We start from the raw sequence: 27,581 nt of genomic DNA, 5'->3' as shown, positions 1-27,581 counted from the left end.
CACCAACCTGCCATTCCCAGGAAGGTTCTGAGTTCCTTCACTGTTCCAGGTAGTGGAGTCTTACAAACAGCCTCCTTTCGCTCAGGTCTCAATTCTCGTTGTTCTCCAGAGACTTCATATCCCAGGTAGGTCACTTGCCGGTGAACCATCTGGGCCTTCTGTTGAGAAACTCAGTATTTAGTCCAAGAAAATTTACTAGGCTTACAGTCCACTGGATACAGTCTGATTCTGTTTCAGTTGCTATCAGCAAGTCATCTACATATTGCAGGAGAGTTTCTCCTTAGAGGGAGCTTCTCCAATTTCTAATTCTCATGCCAATTGATTTCCAAAGATTGTTGGGCTGTTTTTAAATTCTTGAGGTCCAAGTCCAGGTAAGCTGGGTTTTCCATCCAGAAGTAGGACTTTCCCACTGAAATGCAAACAACTTTTGACTTTCTATGGCTAAAGGCAGGCTGAAGAAAGCATCTTTCTAGTCTAACACTGTAAACCAGATCTGATTCCCCTTAAGTTTTGTAAGCAGGGTGTAAGGGTTAGATACTACCAGATCTATGTCTTCAGAAATATTGTTTATTGCTCTGAGGTCTTGCATGACTCGATTAAATTCTGATTGACATTCTATCAAGAGTCCATACTTTATAAAATAATTCATTGGATTTTCTATTCCTTTTTGATTTTTCAGTCTCAATGGATACTGTTTCTTTCGAACAGGGGTGGCACCTTCCTTAAGTTCAATCACTATCAGGGGAGCATTTTTATTTCTCCCTGGAATTCCTGAGGCCCTTACTCCTGGATATACCTGATTAACAATTTCTTTGAAGACTGTTGTCACTCCAGTAGTTTTAGCAGGAGTTATTTTATTTAGGCTCAGGATATCAATTAGTTGATGTTCTTTTACTTTAAATAATATCTCCCCTTGTTTAAATTTTTTTTTTTTTGCTTCCAATTGTTCTAATAAGTCTCATCCCAACAGGGATTTAGGAGTGTCTGCAATATATAAAAATTTGTGTATTCCAATTTGTTTCTCTAATTTGTATTTGAGAGGTTCACAAAAGAATGTCCTTTTCTGTTGGCCAGTCACTCCCACTATTTTTATAAAGTCTTTGCTTATGGGCAATAACTCAAAACAGAAAAGAGCACCAGTATCAATTAAAAATCTAACCCCACTTTTCCTCCAGTGGATCCACCAGGGTAGATTCCCAGATCCCTGCCAATTAACTTCAGTAGAGGCTATCCTTCTAGTGTCCTTTAAAAGCTTTGGATGTTCCTTCTTCCAATGCCCCTCCTGTTTACAGCACAAACACTGATTCGGTCCTATCCTGCCACGAAACTCTCTCTTACCATTTTTATGAAACCCCCTCCATTATTTCCACTATAACTTCTAGTACTATTTTCACCAAATCTTCCTACATCATTTCCAACTCCTCTTCATCCTTCTTCTCTGATTCCTTTCCAACCCAATGCAGCCACTACTGCTCCTGTCACCTTCCTTATTTCCTCTTCTCCATTGTTATTCCATCCTAACCTGTCACAAAACTCTTCTTTATCACTTCCACAAAACCCTCCTATATCACTTTCAACTTTCTTTTTTCTTTTTCTCTGCCTTTTTCCGAACCAGTACAGCCGTTACCACTCTCATCATATTCTCCATACAATGCTCCTCTATGTTACAAGCAGTAATTCACAATTAACTCAGCTCCTTTCTGGCCTTTACAACCCTTGCACTTAATTTCCACAAACAACTAACTTCCGCCTCATTCAGGCCTCCTTAAAACTCTAAACTCCTTAAAAATCACCTTTAATTCTGGGTTTCCACCCATGCAAAGCTATCTAGTTCAAACAACATCAGACAGCATCAGACAGCTTGTCAAAGAGTATTTGTAAATATAAAAATAGATAATGATAATAACTATGGAAACCATTACTCCAATTAATATTCTAGTCCAATTTAAGGTCCACATCAATTTAATGTCACAGTCTTCGGTTAGATTGTAATTATTTTGGCAGTAGTTAAACCCTCCTCCTTTCCAACCAATCTCAGACAATTCTGGGTGGTTGGGGGCAGCTGGGCTTAACTCCTGAGTGATGTCCAATTAAATAATCATATTTAGGAGAAGAATTAAGGCTCAAATGCTATTTAGCTAAAAAGTCTTCAGGACAAATGATACAGAGTATTTCCCAACCATAATATTTCAGACTCAACATTGCACATATAACAAGGATTATTATCAATATTAATAGTAATGACAAATAAATTGTTATCATCTCACAGACAATCCAACAAACAAATTATAGTATTATCATTCGCTTTGTCTTTCTCTGGCAGTATCCCTCATGGAGTATCAGGACTCCACACTCGCTTCGTGCTTAGTTGCATGTCTCAATCACACATACACACTCACACACTGTTGTAGTAGTGCAGGCAATATTCACTCGAAGACGTAGAGACTCTAAGTAATGCACGTGCAGTTGCTGGTCACAATGTTGGTTGATATGCTTGTATGGTGGTATTACATGTCTCATCATGTATTCTCTATGATTTTGTTTACCCTCTGTGGAACATGTATGAAAATTCTCGTTCTGCTGCACTGAGTGGGATTGGCTTATGATATGATTGTGTTGTGGGCTATTAAGCTGGGTTGGAACATGTACATGGCTTTGTTGTTTCTTCTGCATTTTCTCCCAGAACTTAATAATGGCACTCAATGGGAAAGATTGAGGGGTATAATCTCTCCCACTGTGTTACTTACCCTTATTCCTTCAAGGTGCCTCTAATGGATTTCAACAATCACACTTAAGATGTTCTAATTACTATGTTTTGCCTCTTGGAAAAGGTTTTCATCTCAGTTAGGATTGTAAAATTTGGTTTTTTGAGAATTGTGAGGTTGGATAGCTACGTGAGGAGGGGCATATGGAACATGGGCAGGTGTCTGAAGAACTTTTTACCTCTAAAGATTGGGAGAACACATGAACCCATCTCTAACACAGTTGCTGCCCCCACTTTGTTAGCAAACATTGCTGCCAAATCAGCTGTGCCAGAACCACTTGCTGACCCGACTCCTGTTGTAGTAGTGCAGGCAATATTCACTCAAAGACGTAGAGAGCCTAAGTAATGCACGTGCAGAGACGTACAAGGGCAACATAATACAACCACCAGAGTTGACTCAAAGCCACCCTTCCTTTGCTAGCTACCTCCTTATATGCTGCTTCTGCCCATGAGATCACCCAGGGCCCAATTGATTAACTTGCAGCACTTGTTTCTGAAGTAGCATGCCAGCTGCATTAACTTATCCCTACCATCTTTATTCAAGCTGTCTAGTCCAAGCTACATCTGTGCCTACAGACTCCAGCAGTAGATGTCGCTGTTACAGCTGTGGCCACTCAAACTCAGACTGCTGCTGCTACAACTGTGGATACTCAAACCGAGACTGTCAAAGATACAACTGTGGATACTCAAACCCAGACAACTGACATGGTTACTGCTATAACCCCAGCAGCAGATGTTGCTGCTATAACTGCAGCTACCCAAACCCATACAACTGATATAATTGCTGTTAAATCAGAGTGTCAATTTGTGCCAGTATCAGTTGCCTCTATACAGAAAAAGAAATACACAAAAAAATCAGCTCGTCAAGCAGAGGATAAAGATGAACCAGGGACATCATGGTGATTCATAGGTAGATAGATAAGTTTAGGTTATGGAAGTTTGCTTATTAAAACTTACAATATTAGTTAGAAAATCACATATATAGTTTTATGAAATTGCTAGCCTTATAAGCTCACAAACAGAGCTATTAGAATGACATAGCTATTTCTTGTAACATAACTATTGCTTAGCGCTGATAGTTCCAAGGCTGGTATGTACCTAAACAAAGTTACTATTGCTTAGCACTGATAGTTTCAAGGCTGGTATGTATCTAAACAAAATTATTATGGCGAAGCTATTATGTTAGTTCTACACTTGAACATTTGGATATTGTACACCACTGATAATTACAAGGCCTGCCTAGCCCTAAACAAAACTGTTATCTGGGATGTCAGAGCTTTTAGGCCACTTTTCATCCTGTCCAAGGACCCAGGAGTAAAGATACATCACAAGGAAAGTTTGGATCTTAATCCAGCAGCGATCCCTAATGACCCCTGAAGGAAGCAAGAGGACACCGAAAGAAGCGTGATGGAGTTGTAACTTGGGTGGACCAGGATGGGACTATGGGTGAGCCCTTTCCTGGAAATGTGATGAATATTCATATTTGCTTTAAATATAAACTGAAAATCCAAAGGCTGAGGTGGGCAAGTTTGGTGGAGAAATCCCCTGTGTTCCCCAGTGCTGCAATAAAGAATACCTGCTTAATAGTCAAATTGACTATTGAGTCCTGACTGGCTTCTTCACAGCATCAATTTGGCACTCCAGATGGGACCCTCTCTACTTGGCTGCAGGACCCGGTAAGGAACAGGACTCCCTAGGTGCACCCCAGGATTTCCTGGAGGGCCTCCTCACCCTACCGGATCACTGCAGGCGCAGACAAGGACCATCACAGAAATATTCTTTATTTTGTGTGGGTTAGTCCCACTTGGGACCGGGACCAGTCATCAGCATTGGGGGTCCGTAATTCGCTGGGAGATGTCCCGTGTGGGACCTATAAATTGTGGGAGACGTTCACATGCAAAACCTTTAACTGGAAGCTAACAAAACGAGTTGGTCGTATTTGGGCTGATTGCGCAGTCCAGTTACTGCTACACAGTTACTGTTCTGTCTAGTTAACTCACTTAAGTCTGGCTAATATACACCCAGAGCTTGTAATAAGGATTTATGAGTTTTGCCTATCCCTTTGCTTATTTTTGGTTGCCAATATCTTTGTTAAGTATGTTAATAAGTTTTGTTGATGGTGTGTGTGTTGTAGGCACAGATGTAGCTTGGACCAGCCAGCTTGAATAAAGATGGTAGGGATAAGTTAATGCAGCTGGCATGCTACTTCAGAAACAGGTGCTGCAAGTTAATCAGTTGGGCCCTGGGTGATCTCATGGGCAGAAGCAGCATATAAGGAGGTAGCTAGCAAAGAAAGGGTGGCTTTGAGTCAACTCTGGTGTTTGTACTACATTGCCCCTGTATGTCTCTGCACGTGCATTACTTAGACTCTCTACGTCTTTGAGTGAATATTGCCTGCACTACTACAACATTTGGTGACCCCGATGTGATTTGCCGGATTGGTTGGATTAAGAACCGTCAGCAGAAAAGCACTTGGATTCCTGCTTGAAAAGGCAAGTGATCTGAGTAAAGTGATATAATGGGAAAAAATGATAAGCAAAGAGGAAAATCCTATTGACACTCTCCAGCATATCCTTGCTGAGAAAGGATTCAATTATGAAAGAGAGGATTTGCTAAGACTTGTAAGATGGAGACAGGAAGTAGGTCTCTTTGTTTCCCCCCAAGAAGTATATGAAAAGGGACACTGGGAAAACCTAGGAGACATGTTGAATAATGCTATGGGCTTGTGTAAATCGGTGTCATCCATTATACATCAGCTAGAAGCTGAGCGTGCTGCCACTGCTGCCATGAAAGCAGAAGCTGCTGTACCATCTGCGTTCCCGGTGGATGCTAAAAGGTTCTTTGGCGGCGGTGGCTTTATAGTACCATCGGCTCCACCTCTAGAAGAAAATACTAAGAGACTCTTTGGAGGGGATAATGTCATAATACCCTCGGCTCCACCTCTAGAAGAGGAGAGCATGGATGTGAGCCCACCTCCCCCAGAACCCCCTAGAGCACCGTTCCAGGAGCCGAATACGTGCATTGCTTCTCCTCCCCTCCCACCCACCCTTTGCCATTCTGCCCCATCCCATCCTTCTGCTATGTCTGAAGGAGTACCTGGCAGAGAACGAAAGGTACGTTTTACAAATGACACTGTGGATATGCCATTGCCCCTGAGCTCATCAATCCCTGAGTGTATTCCTCTTCCATCATCACCCCCAACATCTAGTGAAGGGAAAGATCAACAAAGACAATTATTAAAGGAAGAATTAATACGACACGGAGAAGATATGAAACACACTTTGGCCCATTTGGAGGAACTGATGGAAAAACCAAAAGCAACAGCTAATCAACTGTTGGAACGAATTAATGAATTAACCAAACCAAAGATTAAAGTTTCATCCCCACAGGTACTCAGAGACCCCCAGCCAGATGACTATGATCCGGCTAAGAAATGGAGAGGCCTCATATGTGATGCAGGAATTGAAGGAGAATTTATTCCACAAGCCTTTCCAGTAATAGTAGCACAAAGAAAACGACAATGGGCACCTTTGGATTGGAAGTTGGTAAGGGAAGGCCAGAAAGCTGTAATGCAATATGGCTTGTCCAACCCATACATTCAAACGTTATTGGATCATATTTTCGCCAGTGGATTAATGACTCCATTTGACTGCCGGAAGCTAGCAGAAACTTTCCTGAAGCCCACTCAGGTATTACTATGGGAGTCTGAATGGGAAAAAAGAGTTGATCTGGCAGTAGTAGAAAATATGGACTTACAACAGGGAGATCCGCGGCGAGTCGTCACAGCAGATATGATGTTGGGTAAAGGACCGTTTGCTGACCCTCAGGTACAAGCCCGACTGAATGAAGCTATCTTGCAGCAAACACAGACGCTGGCTCGTCAAGCATTTAAGATTGTTCCTGACATGGGGGTGCCAGTTCCCTCATATACAACTATTATACAAAAACCTAATGAGCCTTTTATGACCTTTTTAGACCGTCTAAGAGCAGCTCTGGATAGTATACCAAACATGTCAACTGAAGTAAAGGCGGAAATAGGGTTACACTTAGCAGTTGCTAATGCTAACCATGATTGCAAAAAGATCCTGCAGGCTCTCCCGCGGACAGCAACTTTGGTCGACATGATAGAAGCCTGCTCTAGGGTAGGATCATCAGCACATTTAGCTGAAGCTATGGCAACAGCATTGAAACCTTTAGTTCAACCTCACAAAGGAAATCGGAGGCCAAAATGCTTTAACTGTGGAAAAATAGGACACGTGAAAAATCAGTGTCGGTCCAGACCGTTGGTATGGACAAACAGCTCCGCCAGGCCATCTGGGTCCAATGGCAGATTTTATGGCAATTGTTACAGATGTGGCAAGTTTGGCCATAGAGCCACTGAGTGCCGCTCTCGAGTGGCCAGACATACAATGCCTAAGGGAAATGGGTTAACGAGCGCAAAAAGGGCGAGCATGATGACACAAAAACACCCTTCAACACCAACAGCTGCCTGGCTGGCCTCAGATCAGCCACTGCAGGAAGCACAGGAGTGGATGTGGAAACAGCAGTAGATGTAACCATCCACAACACGGAGGCAACAGTTATCTCATCTAATGCTAATGGACCCCTTGGCTATGGATTAAGTGCTTTGCTTTTAGGACGGTCATCGGCCTCTCGACAGGGTATTTTTGTGCTCCCCGGTGTAATTGATGCGGATTATGAAGGAAATATTGGAATAATGGTTAAAGTTTGGCAGCCACCAGTTCATATACCTAAAGGAACTAAAATAGCTCAATTAGTTCCTTTCAGAGCTAAATTTCCTTTTGCAGGAAGTCGTAAGCGTCGAGACGGTGGTTTTTGATCCACTGGAGTACCTGAGGTAAGACTGGCAATGCCACTTTCACAGGGAAAGCCCACTCAGACAGTTGTATTCCAACATCCAAATGGTGAACACGTGGTTGGGTACAACACATTACTGGATATGGGAGCAGATGTTACTATTGTTCCATTATCCTATTGGCCAAAAAGCTGGCCTTTAGAGAATTTAGACACCCCTGTTGTTGGAGTAGGAGGAATACAGATGACAAAAATTAGCACAGACCTGATTTCGGTATGCATGCAGGGCGGAGAGAATAGATGTGTGCAAATTAGGCTCTATGTAATGAATACTTCAGTTTGGCTTTTAGGTAGAGACGCCTTAAGCCAAATGGGCTTTCGTTTGTCAAATGAAAATTTTTAATGGCGGCCATTGATGGGTGACCAATCCTGAAGTTAACCTGGCTCACAGATAAACCAGTTTGGATTGATCAATGGCCGCTAAGCAAAGAAAAGCTCGCCCACATTCATGAATTAGTAAATGAACAATTAGAGAAAGGTCATATTAAGCCATCCACCAGTCCATGGAATACACCAATTTTTACTATCCCTAAAAAATCAGGGAAGTGGAGGCTGTTACACGATCTAAGAGCTGTTAATGCAGTGATACAGGACATGGGTGCTTTACAGCCAGGATTACCCTCTCCTGCAATGCTTCCAAAAGAGTGGCCCCTGTTGGTGATTGACCTAAAGGACTGTTTTTTCACAATTCCCCTACATGAGGATGACAGTGAGAAGTTTGCTTTTTCAGTACCATCGATTAACAAACAAGAGCCAGCAAAACGATATCAATGGACTGTTTTACCTCAGGGAATGAAGAACTTGCCAACTATTTGTCAAATTTATGTTGCCTGGGCGCTGGCACCTCTACGCAAAAAATACCCTCGTGTCTTATTTTACCATTATATGGATGATATCTTGATTGCAGGAAAAGACCTGGACCAGCATCGCATTCTACAAGAAGTGAACCGGCAGTTAAGCATCTCCGGGTTGGTGATCACGCCAGAGAAGGTACAAATGCACGCTTCTTGGAAATATTTAGGTAATATTATCACCGATGCGTGCATTTATCCTCAGAAGGTGGCAATTAAAACAGATATTGCTAACTTAACAGATGTTCAAAAGCTAATAGGTGATATCCAATGGGTACGAACCATATGTGGTATCATGAATGAGGATCTTGCGCCACTAATGCCTTTGTTAAAGGGCTCAGTAGAGGCTGATAGTACGTGAAAACTGTCTCGGCAGCAAATCCAAGCAATAGAAAAAATAGGAAACAAGATAGTCAATAACTACAGTCACCGATATCATCCTGACTTGTCAATTAACATTGCTGTGATAAGTCAAAACCAGAATGTAATGGCAGTCTTGATGCAATCGGATTCAGTAGCGAAAGACCCATTGAGGATCTTGGAGTGGATATTTTTGCCATATAATTTGCAAAAAACAATTATCACGAGGCTTGAGGCAATTGCGAAAATAATAGTTAAGGCCAGAAAACGTCTGCTGGAAATAGCAGGGACTGAGGCAGATGTCATTTTCGTTCCTCTCACAAATGAGTTCTTGAACTGGGCACTGCAACAATCTGATGAATTACAGTGGGCCTTATTGTCATATCCAGGAGCTATAAATAATCATTATCTGGCCCATAAATTGTTTTCTGTTAAATTTCAAATGGAATACTGGCTGCTGAGATCAGCAGTACCCGTTAAAGGCCTGACTGTTTTTACCGACGCAAGTAAGATCCAAGCCAAAGCAGGAGTGGTTTGGTGGGAGAATGGAAAATGGCAAAATCTAACTGTTCACTCCCCAGGCAGTTCAGTTCAACTGCTGGAACTGATGGCTCTAGTTAAAACTTTCGAGAAATGGCCAGACGTCCCATTAAACATCATCTCTGATTCCCTCTATGTGGTCGATGCCGTCACTCGATTAGAGAGAGCGTTGTTGAAAGAAATCTCTAATCAGAATCTGTATAACTTATTTCTGCGGCTCTGGCATCAGATAAATGAACGTCAAACTGCTTATTATATTGGACATATTCGAAGCCATTCGGGCTTAAAAGATGGCCTATCAGTTGGCAATGAAATTGTTGACAAGATAGTGGCAGCTCCTTTATTGATACCTATGGGGCCAATAATTGACAGATTTTCTCAAGCCTGAAGATCGCACGATTTTTTTCATCAAAGTCTGAAAATGCTGGCTAAGCAATTTGACCTGACCATATCAGACGCTCAGGGTATTGTTTCCACGTGCCCTGCATGCCAGAATCAAATCGGCCTAGGAGTAGGAGTCAATCCCAGGGGTCTGGCACCATTAGGAGTATGGCAATCAGATATCACCGTCTATGCTCCTTTTGGATGATTTAATCGTATACATGTTACTATTGATACTTATTCAGCCATGGTTTGGGCCACAGCCTTAACCAGTGACAGTTCTCGAGACTTCATAAGACATTGGAGGAGTTGCTTTGCAGTCTTTGGTGTTCCAAGAGAGATAAAAACTGATAATGGCTCAGGATATATAGCCAGTAAAACACGTAAGTTTCTAAACTTATGGGGTGTTAAACATACTGCTGGAATCCCAGGAAATTCCACCGGTCAAGCCATTATTGAACGTACACATCAAACCTGAAAAGGACTGCTAGAAAAACAAAAAACGGGGGAAGAGGGGGTGAGCCCTCAAGATAGACTAATGAAAGCCCTTTATACAATGAATCATCTCAGAGTTGTGGCAAACCGGAATGAACCACCGGCATTAACACACTTTGCCCAAATGAGTCGGGATTTGGATTTTACTGACAAACCTATAGTTTGGTATAAGAATCCCACTACTGGAGAGTGGCAAGGACCTGCAGATCTGTTAACGTGGGGAAGAGGCTATGCTTGTGTCATTACAGATCAAGGTCCCCAGTGGATTCCGGCAAAATGGATCAAGCCACATCAACAGAAAGGACTTAGCTGTAAGACCAATGGAAAAAACAATCTTGAGGAAAGAACCAATTGATCCACCCTCAATCCATCACTCTATTAAAATGTAAACCCTCTCAACTGTGGCACCACGTACACTGCTGTAAATTCCTCCAGCTATCTGTATTGCATTAAAAGAATTGAAGAACTTAACAAGGCGACCACTGGGAATTTGAAAGCAAAAATGGTGTATTTTCTATGGATGAAGAGATACTTCCATCTTACAGATAGTGCTCACAGATCAGCATGCTAAAGGATCTGAAGAAAATTCCAGAACTACATCAGGAAAAAGAAATATGAGTGGAGCTACCAAGAACTCATCCCTTCCTGCCAGTGTGCGTCCCTCCTAGCAACACATATCAGATTATGTTTATTTTGACTTTATGGATTTCTGTATTGTATTGTTCAGCGATGTAGCTGTTATTGACCTTTTGTTGTAAACTCACGGCGATGGGTAAAAATATTTGTTTTCTTCATGTATCTTTAATTTTGAAATGTGTTGCTAAAGGCTGGCTGGTTCAAAAAAAAGAAAAAGGGGGGAATTGTAGGCACAGATGTAGCTTGGACCAGCCAGCTTGAATAAAGATGGTAGGGATAAGTTAATGCAGCTGGCATGCTACTTCAGAAACAGGTGCTGCAAGTTAATCAATTGGGCTCTGGGTGATCTCATGGGCAGAAGCAGCATATAAGGAGGTAGCTAGCAAAGAAAGGGTGGCTTTGAGTCAACTCTGGTGTTTGTACTACATTGCCCCTGTATGTCTCTGCACGTGCATTACTTAGACTCTCTACGTCTTTGAGTGAATATTGCCTGCACTACTACAACAGGAGTCGGGTCAGCAAGTGGTTCTGGCACAGCTGATTTGGCAGCAATGTTTGCTAACAAAGTGGGGGCAGCAACTGTGTTAGAGATGGGTTGATGTGTTCTCCTAATCTTTAGAGGTAAAAAGTTCTTCAGACACCTGCCCATGTTCCATATGCCCCTCTTCACATAGCTATCCAACCTCACAATTCTCAAAAAACCAAATTTTACAATCCTAACTGAGATGAAAACCTTTTCCAAGAGGCAAAACATAGTAATTAGAACATCTTAAGTGTGATTGTTGAAATCCATTAGAGGCACCTTGAAGGAATAAGGGTAAGTAACACAGTGGGAGAGATTATACCCCTCAATCTTTCCCATTGAGTGCCATTATTAAGTTCTGGGAGAAAATGCAGAAGAAACAACAAAGCCATGTACATGTTCCAACCCAGCTTAATAGCCCACAACACAACTATATCATAAGCCAATCCCACTCAGTGCAGCAGAACGAGAATTTTCATACATGTTCCACAGAGGGTAAACAAAATCATAGGGAATACATGATGAGACATGTAATACCACCATACAAGCATATCAGCCAACATTGTGACCAGCAATTGCTTAACTAGTATCAGGAACGTACACAGGAAGTTTGTTTAAGCCCACTCTGTTCTATTTCAACCTCACAGACCCCATCTTGGGGCCAATTAATGTCACGGTTTTTCCCAGTCGGGACAAAGGGAAAAAAACCCCACAACTACTCCCCCTCCCAGTGGAACGTGGAGATCAGAAAAAAAAAGTAAAAGAGCTCATGCAAGTTGAAATAAGAACATTTTACTAGGGGAAAGTTGACGAAGAACAACTATAACAAAAATAAGGGGATATTACAAAGAAAACTGGTGAGTGACGCAGTCGCTCACCACCCAGGACCCAACGTAAGCGACCGCTCCAGACTGGTGACCAAAACACTGCGATCCCAGAAGAGAGCTCCTTCTAGATAGCTCCTCGCCTATATACTGGGCATGACGTTAGGATGATATCGAATACCTGCTGGCCAGCCTGGGTCAGCTGCTCATGCTGTACCCCTTCCTGATTCCTCACAGGAATTAACTCTATCCTAGCTCAAATCGGGACAATGGATAAAATCACTGCTCATTTTTAAACTGCTCATTGTCAAATGACACATTGCTCATTTTTATTTTGGTATTTGTAATAATTGAACTGGCTTATGCTTGCCTAAAATGACAATTGATCCACAAAACAAAATTTAATCAAAAGATTATACAGGCAGTAACGAGAGAATAGAATAAACCAAGAGAGGATTCACCGTCATATGACAATTCACCATATAATAATGTTGCATTATAAATAAGTGAAAGCATTGAGTAATGATTATCAATACTTTCAAACTGTTATAAAATGTATAAAAAATTGATTTTTTTAATATTTAGTTTTAAGTAAATTTATAAGTAAGCATAACTAAGCAAAACTAGGCCTCCTTTGTGAAACCACTCCCAAAGGGAAGAACATGCATGAGAAATCAGGCACAATGGTGTCGTGGTTTTGCCCAGCCTGCAATGAAGCACCATGACAGTCTCTTGCTCGATGCCCCCCATCCAACCCCACCCTCGTTAGAATGGCAGAGGACCCAGTGAGATGGGAAAAAAAAGATAACCAAGGTTGTTGTGGATTAAGACAAGGGCAGGGAGGGCTCACTGCCAATTATGGTTCCGGGCAAAACAGACTCCAGTACTCGACTTAGAGAGGAAAGTAGGAAAGTTTATACTACTACGTACAAGAAACAGAACAGACCAAAAAGCAAAAAGGGAGTAGGATGATGAGAAAATTACAACCAGCACTTTAAGACCTCCCTCCCCCATCCCTCCTTTTTTCCCTGGCCCAGCTCACTGCTCCCAATATCTCTACCTCCTCCCCCTTCAATGGTTCGGTCAGTCTCTCACAGATGGTTTCTGCCACTTCTCTCTTCTCAGATGAGGATGGCTCCTTGCATTCTTCCCCTGCTCCAACACAGGGTCCCTCCCACAGGATACAGTCCTTATCAAACTTCTCTGGTGTGGGTTCTTCCCAGCAGCTGCAGCTTCTGCCAATACAGGGTCCCTCACATGGGACACAGTCCTTAGTGAACATCTCTGGTGTGAAGTTTCTGCAGATACAGGGTCCCTCCCTCAGGACATGGCCTCTTCTGGGCATAAGTTTAATGAGCTTCTTTGGCGTGGGTTCCTCCCCACAGTTACAGCTTCTGTGAATATTGGATCGCTTCCCCAGGACATGGCCTCTTCCGGCCATAGTGATACAGGGTCCCTCCCTCGGGACACATCCTTCTCCAGCTGTAGTCACTGCCCCTGGCTCAGGGTTCTTAGAAAAATGAGTCAGTGCCCCTTATATGGGGTCATTATCAAAATAAGTCTCTGCCACTGATGCAGGGTCTTAAAAGAAATGCAAACAAATCTCAGCTTCACCAGTACTCTGTGTAGAATGCAGGGGAGTCTGTGCTCCAGCACACCTCCTCCTCTGTTTCATCACTGACCTTGGAGTCTGCATGGTCATTTCTCTCTCTCTTCCAACTCCTTGCACCATCACCAGCCAGAAAAGAAGAAGAGATAGAAGAAAAAAGAAACAGGAAGAAGCCTCCTCTTCTGGCTTCTTCTTAAAAAGTAATCGTGGAGGTGTCTAATTGTCTCAGCCCCAGAAGTGGGTCTGGCTCAGTGCTGGGGAGAGTATCGAGCAACTACTTACAGGAGCCATCTTTATAGCCCCTTCTCCCTTACCAGAAAGGGCTGTCATGTCAAACCATGACAAATGGGGATGAGAGTGATAACAAGGGGGATTGTTTAGATCCAGGCACCTGCAAGCCATAAAACTTTCAAGAACAATCTCTGGAGTAACTGCTTCGAAGGAATAAGAAAAGTGTTTGTTATACTAACCGTTAGGCTCCTCACTGTCCTGAATCCCTGTACCATTCTGGTCCAGAACAGCATAGTTCCATTTCAGTTCTAAGAGCTGATGAGGACTGTGATGTTTAGTTTATATTTTTCATTAAGGCACAGGCAATTCCCTTCATTATATGATAATTCATAGCCACCCCAACCTCAGGTGTGAAGAAGGCAGCAGCAGATATTTCACTGGCACTATATAGAGTGACTTGGGAATCACAATCTGGAGATAACTGATTAACAGTTTTTCTTGTTCTTTTTCCATGCTGAAAGTCCTCTTTGCTTAGCAACAGAGGTGCCAATCTTCCAATAGAACATGGGCCTCCAGTCACATTAGCTGGCACATAAGTATAGGCATCTCTTCCACAAATTAAAAACCATCCTATGGGTAATCTAGTATTGGCCCATGCACAGCTTTGGTTCATAGTTATATTACAAGCCAAAGGGTGTTGTAATTGTCTTAAATCTTCACATTTTGAGAGAGAGTTCACAAAATAGACACAATTTTTAGCTGGGAATGTTCCTCGGACTTTAACTTCCAACATTCCCCTTTCTTTAACTTTAGTTATTTTTCCTAAACTCATAGAGGTTATTATAGGTCAATTCCTTGTTCAAGTTCTTGAATATGGTGTATTTCCCTAAGAAATTTATGGGAGTTGAGACCTTCACCAAATAAGAGCTATACATTCCCCCTACTGAATTCAATACATCTATGCAGAAGGAAGATATGTTGGTTACCTTTCTGGCCAAAAGTTCCCAAATGTTCTTGTTCATATCCCATTTTGGCAAGATCAGTTGTGCTATAACATTTCCCATACATGACATCAACAAACCCACAATGACTAGCTGTTTCATTTTTGTGTTATCCTGGAAAGAATTAGTTTTAGCACACAAAATTAAATATTATCTACCATGCTGTCACCAAAAAATATCACAATGTAAACTAGATGCACAAATGATTTAACAGGGTCCCAAGGCAATTCATCTGGCACGATTCAGCCTCAACCTCAAAGGTTCTATTTGTTTAGATGTCCATATTGGTGGAGGTGTTACCTTCATTCTGGTTTAATGAATCCACAACTCAATGCCTCTCAGCTTTACTGCAATGTTTGTAGTCAGCAGAACTTGATAAGGTCCTTTCCACTTTATTGCCAACTGTTCATCTCTCCATGTTCGTAAATATACTGGGTCCTGTGAAGGAATGCACAGGTGAGTCCAAAGGAGCAGGGATTTTCTGTTGGATGGGCCTATGGAGAGATTTAATAAGCCTGCCTAGGGGTATAAGATAGTCACTTAAAAGCTGGTCTCCTTTTATATGCATCTGATTACCTTTCCCTGTTAAATTTGCAGTGCAGTGTTTCCCATTCAAAATTTCAAATGGACCGACTTTTTCTTTTGCTCTTGGTGTTACTCTGATTCCAAGTAATGCTAGAGGTAAAATTTCAACCCATTTTATCTGAGTTTCCTGGCACAATTTCCTAATTTGTTGCTTTATTATTTGATACATCCTCTCTACTGTCACACTTGATTGTGGCCTCCAAGGAGTATGTAAGTCCCACTTAATTTGTAAAAATTTGGAAACCTCTTGAATTATCTCTGCCACAAAGTGAGGCCCTCTATCTGAAGACAATCCATCAGGCATTCCAAATCTAGGTATTATTTCTTTTTAAAGCATCTTTGACACTTCTCTGACCTTATTGGTGTGACATGGGAAAGCTTCTGGCCAGCCTGAAAAGCTATCAACAATCACCACCAAGTATTTATATCCTCTCTATTTTGGCAATTCTGAAAAATCCATTTGCCAGTGATCCCCAGTGCCCTGGTTTGGGCTAGGATGGGGTTAACTTCGATGAGGAAGTAGGAAGCGGTACAGCATGGGCACCAGACCCAGGCTGGCCAACAGGTATTCGATACCATACTGACTTCATGCCCAGTACATATAGGCAGAGATAGTCAGGAGGGGCACTGGGGAACCCGTGGGTTTGGCTGCCGGTCGGGAGCGGTTGTGTCAGGTCCCGGGTGGTGAGCAACTGCAGTACGCACCATTTATTTTGTATATCCTCTCATTTACTGTTATAACTGTTTTTCATGAACTTGTTTCTTCTTGTTGTTGTTCTATTACACTGTTATTTCAACCTATGCAGGTTTTCCCCTTTTCTCCATTTCCCCTTCCCATTCCACTGGGCGGGGGGAGGAGTGAGCAAGCACCCTCGTGGCTCTTTGTCCCCAGCTGGACAAAACCATGACCACCCAACGTGGGGGGCGCAGTGTTAAAATAAGACAGAGTGGGCTGAAACAAATTTCTTGTGTACATTTCTGATTTTAGTTAAAAGAGTTACTAGTCACAATGCTGATTTACATGCTTGCATATCATAGAATGGTAGGGATTAGAAGGGACCTTTAGAGATCATCTGGTCAAATACCCCTGCAGAAGCAGGTCCACTTAGATCAGGTTACATAAGAACATGCCCTAGCGGGTCTTGAAGACCTCCAAGGAAGGAGACTTCACAATCTCCCTGGGCAGCCTGTTCCAGTGCTCCCTCACCCTCACAGTAAAATATTTTTTTTCTAATGTTTAAATGGAACTTTTCATGTTCCAGCTTCATCCCACTACCCCTTGTCCTGCTGCTAGATACCACTGAAAAAAGGGATGCCCCAGACTCCCGATACCCACCATTTATATACTTGTAAATATTAACAAGATCCCCTCTCAGTCTCCTCTTTTCTAGACTAAACAGCCCCAGTTCCTGCAGCCTTTCCTTGTATGAAAGATGTTCCAATCCCCTGATCATCTTGGTGGCCCTGCACTGGACTCTCTCCAGAAGTTCTCTGTCCTTGAGCTGAGGAGCCCAGAACTGGACACAGGACTCCAGACGAGGCCTCACCAGGGCAGAGTAAAGGGGGAGGAGAACCTCCCTTGACCTGCTGGCCACACTCTTCTTGATGCATCCCAAGATGTCATTGGCCTTCTTGACCACGAGGGCACATTGCTGGTTCATGGTTAGTTTATTATCAACCAGGATTCCCAGGTCTCTCTCTGCAGAGCTGCTCTCCAGCAGGTCAACCCCCAGCCTGTACTGGTGCATAGGATTGTTCCTTCCCAGATGCAGGACTCTGCACTTGTCCTTATTGAACCTCATGAAGTTCCTCTCTGCCCAACTCTCAAGTCGCAAGCGGTCGAGATCCTGCTGAATGGCAGCACAGCCTTCTGGGGAATCAGCCAGTCCTCCCAGTTTGGTGTCATCAGCGAACTTGCTGAGGGTACACTTTGTCCCCTCATCCAGGTCGTTGAAGATGTTGAACAAGACTGGCCCTAGAACTGATCCCTGTGGAACTCCACTGACCACAGGCTTCCAACTATGAACTATGAACTATATATTCTCCGCGATAGTGTTTATTGCCTTTGGAAAAGGATTGAAAGCACTCATTCTGATATATTGATTGATATTGGCTTATGGTATGGTCGTATCATTGGGTATGGGGCTAGGCCAGTACATGGCTTGGTTGTCATTTCTGCAACTTGGACCTTTCTTCTCAGAATTTAGTGACAATAATGACAGTCAATTCATGGGAAAAATGGAGGGACATAATTTTTCCATCTTTTCCATCCTCCCTTACTCATTCAGGTTAACTGCAATAGCTTTTGACAATTTGGAATACACGTGGGATATTCTAGCCATCAAGGTTTTATTTTTCTGTCCTCTAGGTAGGGTGTTTTTCTTGGGTAGGGTTGCAAAATTTGTTTTTCAGACTGTTATGAGGTTGGGTAGCTATAGAGGGAATGACATACAGGAGAATATAAACAGGTATTGGAAGAGTTTTTTACTTGTACAGATTAGGAACCTCACCCTAGCAACAACTGAGGCTATTCAAACTGAGGCAATTGACACTGTTGCTGCCCTGACATCCAGGCAAGTGGACCACAATGGACAAAGGTATCCAGTATCTGAGGGAGTTAGCTGTGCTGGAAATGATTTATAATGAGCAGTCACCAACAGACCCAGATGAGGTCCAGTGCACATGATCTATGTGGCAAAGATTTCTACAAAGTGCACCATGATCTTATGCCAGTTCATTGGCAGTCATCTCCTGGAAAGAAGATGAGGAGAAAATGGTGGAGGAAATGGGTGCTCAATTTCGGCAATATGAAGAAAGTCTGTCTTCCTCCCTATAGGCTGTCGTTTCAGCTGTAGATAAAATGTCACAAGAGTTCCGCCAATTCAAAGAAGATATGTCTTGCCCTCCACCTGCACGAGTCCATACTTCAGCTATTAGGAGCAGATGTCCCTCTTTTCAAGAGAGGGAATATAGAGGGCACACACCACGAGGTGCTTTGTGGTCTTACCTGCAGGACCAGGGAGAGAACATGAACAAGTGGCATGGGCAACCTACTTGAGCCCTAAGGGCAGGGGGAGGGGAGTTATGGGGAAAAACAGTTACAAGAAGCAATTTTTCCTGGAAAGATGCTGCTCCAGTTTCCAGTGAGCAGCCCCCTAGACAGAATAGAAGGGTTGATCTCAATTCTGATCCCCTCGAGGGGACTTCTAGCTCTTTTCTACAAAAAGTATCCAATGACTGCCATGGCCAGTATTAGGGAGGCCCTGCCTCCAGCCAGGTGGAGGAGAGGGACAACCAAGTTTATTAGACAGTGTGGATCCAATGGCCTGGCACATCAAATCCACAAGAGTACAAGGCTCTAGTGGACACCAGAGCACAATGCACTCTGATGCCATCAAGTTGTATTTCTGGAGTGACAGGAGGATCTCAACGGCTAGCCCTGTTAGAAGCTGAAGTGAATTTAAATGGGAATGAGTGGCACAAACACCCCATTGTGACAGGCCCAGAAGCTCCGTGTATCCTGGGCATAGACTACTTCAAGAGAGGGTATTTTAAGGACCCAAAAGGCTACCGGTGGGCCTTTGGTGTGGCTGCAGTGGAGACAGAGGAAATTCAACAACTGTCTAGCATGCCCGGCCTCTCAGAGGACCCTTCTGTTCTGGGGTTTCTGATGATCGAAGAACAACAGGTGCCAATTGCGACCACAACAGTGCACCGGCAGCAATATTGCACCAACAGAGATTCAGTGATTCCCATCATAAGTTGTTTCATCAATTGGAGATCCAAGGGGTGATCAGCAAAACTCACTCACCCTTTAACAGCCCCATATGGCCAGTGCTTAAGTCTAGTGGAGAGTGGAGACTGACAGTGGACTATTGTGGCCTGAATGAAGTTACGCCGCCGCTGAGTGCTGCTGTGCTGGACATGCTGGAACTCCAATATGTACTGGAGTCCAAGGCAGCCAAATGGTATGCCACCATCAACATTGCCAACGCATTCTTCTCAATCCCTTTGGCAGTAGAGTGCAGGTCCCAGTTCACTTTCACTTTGAAAGGGGTTCACAATACCTGGAATTGACTGCCCCAGGGGTGGAAACACAGTCCCACCATCTGCCATGGACTGATCCAGGCCACACTGGAGAAGGACGAGGCCCCAGAACACGTGCAATACATTGATGACATCGTTGTGTGGGGCAACTCAGCAGAGGAAGTTCTTGAGAAAGGAAGAAGATAATTCAAATTCTTCTGAAGGCTGGTTTTCCCATTAAACAAAGTAAGGTCAGAGGACCTGCACAGGAGATTCAGTTTTTAGGAATAAAATGGTAGGATGGATGTCACCATATCCCAGAAGATGTGATCAACAAAATTGCAGTCATGTCTCCCCCAACTAGCAAAAAGGAAACACAAGCTTTCCTAGGTGTTGTGGGTTTTTGAAGAATGCACGTTCCAAATTACAGTATGACTGGGCTCCTCAGCTCAAGAGGGACAGAGAACTTCTGAAGAGAGTCCAGTGCAGGGCCACCAAGATGATCAGGGGACTGGAACATCTTTCATACGAAGAAAGGCTGTGGGAACTGGGGCTGTTTAGTCTGGAGAAGAGGAGACTGAGGGGAGATCTTGTTAACATTTATAAATATCTAAAGGGTGGGTGTCAGGAGGTTGGGGCATCCCTTTTTTCTATAGTAGCTAGCAACAGGACAAGGGGTAATGGGATGAAGCTGGAACACAAAAAGTTCCACTTAAATATAAGAAAAAACTATTTCACTGTGAGGGTGATGGAGCACTGGAACAGGCTGCCCAGAGGGGTTGTGGAGTCTTCGTCCTTGGAGGTCTTCAAGACCTGCCTGGACATGTTCCTATGCGACCTGATCTAGGTGAACCTGCTTCTGCAGGGGAGTTGGACTAGATGATCTCTAAAGGTCCCTTCTAATCCCTACCATTCTATAATTCTATGATTGTGAGCCCTCGCTACCACATGACACGGAAGAAAAATGACTTTGAATGGGGTCCTGAACAGCAGCAAAGTTTTGAACAAATTAAACAGAAGATTGTTCATGCGATGGCGCTTGGGCCAGTCTGGACAGGACCAGAGGTTAAAAAATGTGCTCTACACCACAGCCTGGGAGACTCAAGGCTGACTCCCTTGGATTCTGGAGTACAGAGGATCCGAGGCCTGATACACTCCAACCGAGAAGGAGATACTGGCAGCATATGAAGGGATTCAAGCTGCATCAGAAATGATGGTCATGGAAACACAACTTCTCCTAGCACCCCATTTGCCAGTGCTGGGCTGGATTTTCAAAGGGAGGACCTCCTCCACACATCACACAACTGACACTACATGGGGTAAGTGGATCGCACTGATCACACAATGAGCTCGCATAGGGAACCCTAGATGCCCTGGAATTGATCATGAACTGACCACAGTGTGAAGACAGTGAAATATCACCAGAAAAGGAGGCAACATGTGCTGAAGAAGCCCCATCATATGATGAACTTCCAGAAGACAAGAAGTGATATGGTCCTGTCCTCTTGTGGGGAACCATCGGAGGTGGAAGGCAGCTGTGTGGAGTCCCCTATGCAAAATTTCAGAAGCTGCAGAAGGAGAGGGTGAATCCAGTCAGTTTATAGAGGTAAAAACCATCCAGTTGGCTTTAGACATTGCTGAACAAGAAAAATGGCTGAGGCTTTATCTCTACACTGACTTGTGAATGGCGGCAAATGTTCTATGGAGATGGTTACAGCAATGGAGTCAAAACAACTGGCAATGACGGGGCAAACCTGTCTGGGCTTCCCCAGTATGGCAAGACAACACTGTTCAACTGGAGAAGCTAGTTGTGAAGGTGCACCATGTAGATGCTCACATACCTAAGAACAGGGCCACAGAAGAACATCTGCATAACCAGCAAGTGGACAAGGCTGCAAAGATTGGAGTAGCTCAGGTAGATTTGGATTGGCAATACAAGGGGGAGCTATTTTTAGCTCAGTAGGCCCATGACACCTCAGGTCATCAAGGAACAGATGCCACCTATAAATGGGCTTGTGATTGAGGGGTGGATTTAACCTTGGACACCATTGCACAGGTTGTCCATGAGTGTGAGATGTGCTACAATCAAACAAGCCAAACGGTGGAAGCCCACATGTTATGAAGGGCGATGACAGAAATATAAATACGAAGAGGCCTGACAGATTGATTACAATACTCTGACAAAGACCCGCCAAGGCAAATGCCATGTGCTCACAATGGTGGGGGCGACCACCAGCTGGTTGGAAACATATCCTGTGTCTCATGCCATCACCCGGAGCACAATCCAGGGCCTTGAAAAGAAAATCCTCTGTCAACATGACACTCCAGAAAGAATTAAATTAAATGGGACACACTTCTGGAACAACCTCATAGATGCCTGGGCCAAAGAATGGGTTTATCACATCCCCTACCATGCATCAGCCTCGGGAAAAATTGAATGACGCAATGGACTATTGAAGACCACACTGAGAGCAACGGGGGGTGGGACATTAAAACACTGGGATACACATTTAGAAAAGGCCACCTGGTTAGTCAACTCCAGGGGATATGTCAACAGAGCTGGCCCTGCTCAATTGGAACTTTTACATACTGTAGAAGGGGACAAAGTCCCTGTAGTGCACATAAAAAGATCTGTTAGGGAAAGCAGTTTGGATGAGTCCTACCTTGGGTAAAGGCAAACCCATTCATGGGATTGTTTTTGCTCAGGGACCTGGGTATATTTAGTGGGTGAAATTCAGTGTGTACCTCAAGGAAATTTGATTCTGGGTGAGAATAGCCCGTGAATTCCATGAATTGTATTGTATTATGTTAGTTTTTAAATAACTTTGCTGTTCTATGTCACCACTACCATAATTGATCTATGCCATTGTGGCGGTTTAGCCCAATGTCCACCCAGTCATAAAATCACCCCCCCTCCTAAATTAGACAGGAGAGACAGAGAAATATAACAGCTTGTGAGTTGAGATAAAGATGGAGACATCACTCGGCAATTAGCGTCATGTGCAAAACAGTCTCAACTTAGGGAGAAAAAGGTTTGATTTATTAAAGAAACAATAAGAGCAGGGAGATGAGAAATAAAACCATCTTAAAAACACCTCCCCCCACCCCTCCTCTTCCCGGGACTCCCTTTCCTTCCCCCCCAGTGGCGCAGGGGATGAGGGATGGGGGTTGCGGTCAGTTCATTACAGATGGACTTTGCCATTGCTTCTTCTCAGGGGGAGGCCTTCTCACACTTCCCACTGATACACTGTGAGGTCCCTCCCCTTGGGAGATAGTCACTCAAGAACTCCTCCAGCGTGGGTCCTTCCCATGGGCTGCAGCTCCTCACGAACTGCTCTGGCATGGAGCCTCCCATGGGGGCAGCTTCTCACACACTGCCCCAGCGTGAGTCATCCACCGGGAGAACAGTCCTTCACAGATAGACTGCTCCAGTCTGGGTCCCTCATGGGATCACAAGTCCTGACAGCAAACCTGCTCTTGCGTGGGCATCTCCCCCACGAACTCCTAGGCTCTGCCAGGAACTTGCTCCAGGATGAACTTCTTACAGAGTCACAACCTCTTCCAGGCATCCACCTGCTCTGGCATGGGCTCCTCCACGGGCTGCGAGTGGGTCTCTGCTTCCCAGTAGTCCTCCATGGACTGCAGGGGGACAACCTGCTTCACCATGGTCCTTACCACATATCACAGGGGACCCTTTCCAGTGCCTAAGCACCCTCTTTCCCCTCCTTCTCCCCTGACATTGGTGTCTGCAGAGATGTTTTCACATTCTCACTCCCTGTTGCTGCTGCAGTTTTACAACTGCACAACAACTTCTTCTCAATCTGGGTCAAGCCGGTCGAGATCCCGCTGAGTGGCAGCACAGCCTTCTGGTGAATCAGCCAGTCCTCCCAGTTTGGTATCATCAGAGAACTTGCTGAGGGTACACTCTTTCCCCTCATCCAGGTCATTGATGAAGATGTTGAACAAGACTGGCCCCAGAACCGATCCCTGTGGAACTCCACTGACCACAGGCCTCCAACGCGATTCTGTGCCATTGATCACCACCCTCTGTGCTCTGTCATTCAGCCAGCTCTCGATCCACCTCACCGTCCACTCATACAATCCACACTGTATGCATTGTTTGGAGTTTTCCACCACCTCCCAGTAGTCTTTACACATTTCAGGAATTCAGTTACCCTGTTTTCTTTTTCTGTATACTCTGGAGTATCAATTTCTATAACCCTTTCTGGAACTAGAGATGCTATATTTACTGACAAAGCAACTAATTTTGCCGTCTCATTGGCTTTTCTGTTTCCCTTGATTTTATCAGTTTGTCCAGATCGATGTGCTTTGCAGTGCATCACTGCTATTTCTTTAAGCTTTTTAACCACCTCAAGCAACTTCAGGATCTCTTTTATAGGGTTCCCCTGTGACAATAACAGTCCTCTCTCTTTCCAAATTGTACCATGCACATGTAATACCCCAAAAGCATACTTTGAATCAGTATAAAGATTGTTTTGCTTTCCTTCTGATAATTCCAAGGCTTATGTTAGTGCAATCAGCTTGGCTTTCTGAGCAGATGTGTTTCGCTTCCATCTTTTCCTCCAGGGTGACAACAGCATATCCAGCCTTTTGCTCCCTTTTTTTCTCACAAAACTGTTTCCATCTGTAAACAATTCCCAATCAGGATTTTGTAGAGGGATGTCCTTAAAGCCTGCCTGACTCAAGTACACCTGCTCAATAATTTGTAGACAGTCATGCACCAATACTTCCCTTTCATGCAAAGGTAATAATGATGTTGGGTTCAAGGTACTGGACACTTTAGTTGCTACATCTTCTTGTTCAAGCAGCACCATTTGGTACTATACCATCCTGCTTGGAGATAGCCAATGGTATCCTTTCCGCTCCAGTACCGCTGCAACTGCATGTGATACATAAACTGATTTTTTTGTCCCAAAGTAAATTTTCATGTTTCTTATATTAACAGCACAGTAGCTGTCACTGCTCTCAAACATCCCGGCCATCCCGAGCCTACTTTATGCAATTGCTTAGAAAAGTAAGCCACTGGTCTCTTCCAGTGTCCCAAAATTTGTACAAGAAGTTCCAAAGCCTGATGTCCCCTTTCAAGAACATATAGTTCAAAAGGCTTTGTCAGGTTCAGGAGACCTAAGGCTGGAGCACTCATGAGAGCATTTTTTATTGCATCAAAACCTCTCTGGCATTCCAGAATCCATTCCAGTAATTCTCCCGACCCTTTGACAGCTTCATACAAAGGTTTAGTCATTAATCCAAAATTAGGTATCCAAAGGTGACACCATCCAACCATTCCTAGGAATGCTCTGAGTTCCTTTTTTGATCTGGGGGGGGCAATTTGACAAATCGCTTCTCTCCTTTCAATTTCTAATCTCCTTTCTCCCTGAGATATTTCAAATCCCAGATACATCACATTTTTATGCATAATTTTTGCCTTCTTTTGTGACACTTTATATCCTTCTATCCCCAAGCACGGAATGGGGGATGCTGCTCCTTCAGAGGAGGACTCCTCGCATTCTTCTCCTGCTCTAGTATGAGTCCTTCCCAAGGGTTGCAACTCCTCACAAACTCCTCCAGTGTGGGTCTCCTCTGTGGTCAGCAGAACTCCAGACATTCTGCTGCAATACTGCCCTTCCACAGTCATGGCCCCTTCTGAGCACAGCCACTCCCTCTGGTGTGGGATCCTCCATGAACTGATGGAAGATCTCAGCTCTACCATTATCCTCCATGTGATTGAACCTCTAATTTTGTTTGTGGGTATCCAAACTTAAACATGAATCCAGAGTGAGCCAGTAGTCACATTATCCCAGTCATGACAATTAGAAAGGCTGTTAAGCAATTACACAAGGAAATAAAAGGGACATAAAATTGACTTCAAACTATTTTTATATTACATTATAAATCATCAGTATTCATAAAACTGGCAGTTTTTCTGTGTTACTGTATTATAAAACACTGCACAGACTCTTAGGAGTTTCTGTATTAAAGACTATATGAAAATTAATTTGAATTTGACAGAATGTCTATTGTTTATGTTTTGTTTGATACTGTAGGATTTCTATGCTAAATGGCTGCATTAACTTCAATAGGCATTTACAGTTTTAGTGAAGGACAAACACGGTAAAAGTAGTCATGCAGATATGGCACTGGGGAGAAGAAGTGCTACAGAAGTTAATAAAACAAGTTCATTCACAAGAATTATGTGAGCAAGCTCATAAGTCATTGCACGCAGCAGCTCTCTTGTCATGATTGACATAAAGGCTGTCAAAGGGCTGATCATTGTGTCTTTTTTGACAAATTAAATTATTAGCTTGTTTATTTGGATTAATATATTTTTTTCTGGTGACAATACATGAAGCTTGGCTGACTATGGATGCCCCTCAAGACTGTGGCCTAGAAGAGAAATTCACATTTCATGTTTCAGCAGTCAGACAGGATAGCAGAAGGGCTGATTACAGCCAGACCTGCTCACTTGTTATCTTTTCCTAAGGCATCTCAGCCAAATAAACTTGTAGTTGTTATGCTCTTATTGTTCTATTGTTTTTTTCAACGTGTTCAGACTTGCTTAAGAAACATAGTATTTAGGAGTATACAAGAGTAAGGGTATAATTGCCCAGGGATTTCTTTGTTCAAAGTCCCTTTGCAGAGGCTCCCAGCTCAAGCTGTAGCGCAATTATTAAAAAGGAATTTATAGATAATCTCATTTCAGTTTATTGATTCAGCATGTGGATGATGCCAATGTTGTTTTTGCAGAATGTAGCTGTGGGGCAATACATAGCTGCCAGTATATGGCTACATCTATGAAATATTGTTGTGTTTGAAGCTGTGTCTATGCAGCTGTGGGGGGAGATATAGCTGTGTCTGAAGGATGTAACTATTTTTGTAAGATATAGATTGTGTAAAATATAGCTGTTTTTGCAGTATAATGCAGGTGTGACAGGGATTGGGATAAAAGGGGACCTTAACAATAATAGTGGAAATCAATCAATGTATCCATGATCAGGATGTACAATTCAAATCTTATCACAAGAAGGAACTAGTAAATCTGAAGGGACATTGCGAGATCTAAGAAAGCTCATAGGAATTTGAGGCGTCCTGGTAAGTTGTACACCTTGGAGTACCTAACCAATAGGAAAACAAGGGAGGGACCTGGCGGACGGAAATAGGGAATAAAAAGTCAAACTTTGCATCTATCAGGTGTGCCTACTAGCTAGGACATCTGCTCTTGCAAGAATGCCTAATAAAAGTGCTTCACTGCAGATTCTGACCTGAGTCTTTCACAAAAAAACAAAACTTGTTCGTTTCTTACAAGCGGAAACCCAGAGTCAAATCCTGTCATGGTAGCTGGCATACGAATTTCCATAACACAAGGCAGGCAAATATTACCGGCACTTTTTTATGACGGTAATTTGGACGGACTTGTCTCATTTACAAAACTGGTGAACCCACAGACTTGAGGTCTGGGAAAAGCGACGATGTTTAACAGATCTTAATGGTGAATTCAATTACATTTTTCTTTCATGTTCAAAAGGCAGACGTGCCTCTCTCAGGAGCGGAACAGCCGAGCCCACCTCCCCGCCGCCACATCGTCCTCCGGCGGGGCGCCCGGGCAGCAGCTGCTGGCCGCTCCCTTAGCCAGCCATCCTGCCGGGCTGAGTGGCCGCCCGCCGCCGCCAGTGCTCCCAGAGCAGCTCCGGGCTGGGAGTGCGCGAAGTAACCGCCGGAGCCGCCGGTTCTTACGGCTGCCCCGCCACACGTGCCTGCTCCTCTGCAGGGAACGCCGGCGGCACAAGGGTATCCCAGACCTGGAGGAGGCTAACTGACACACACTCTCAGACTACAACTCCCAGAATGCACTGAGCAGTTAA

The 27,581-nt window shown here is 43.7% G+C and overlaps 1 pseudogene; it reads left to right on the top strand.

Moving 5' to 3' along the window:
- The window catches only part of LOC133628593 (E3 ubiquitin-protein ligase UHRF2-like), a 203,514-nt pseudogene that overhangs the window by 175,471 nt on the left and 462 nt on the right, over positions 1-27,581 (top strand).

This window comes from Colius striatus, chromosome W, assembly GCF_028858725.1.
Source record: "Colius striatus isolate bColStr4 chromosome W, bColStr4.1.hap1, whole genome shotgun sequence".
Lineage (NCBI taxonomy): Eukaryota > Metazoa > Chordata > Aves > Coliiformes > Coliidae > Colius > Colius striatus.
The sequence above is the reverse complement of the archived record's forward strand: the minus strand, read 5'-3'. Positions and strand labels throughout refer to the sequence as shown.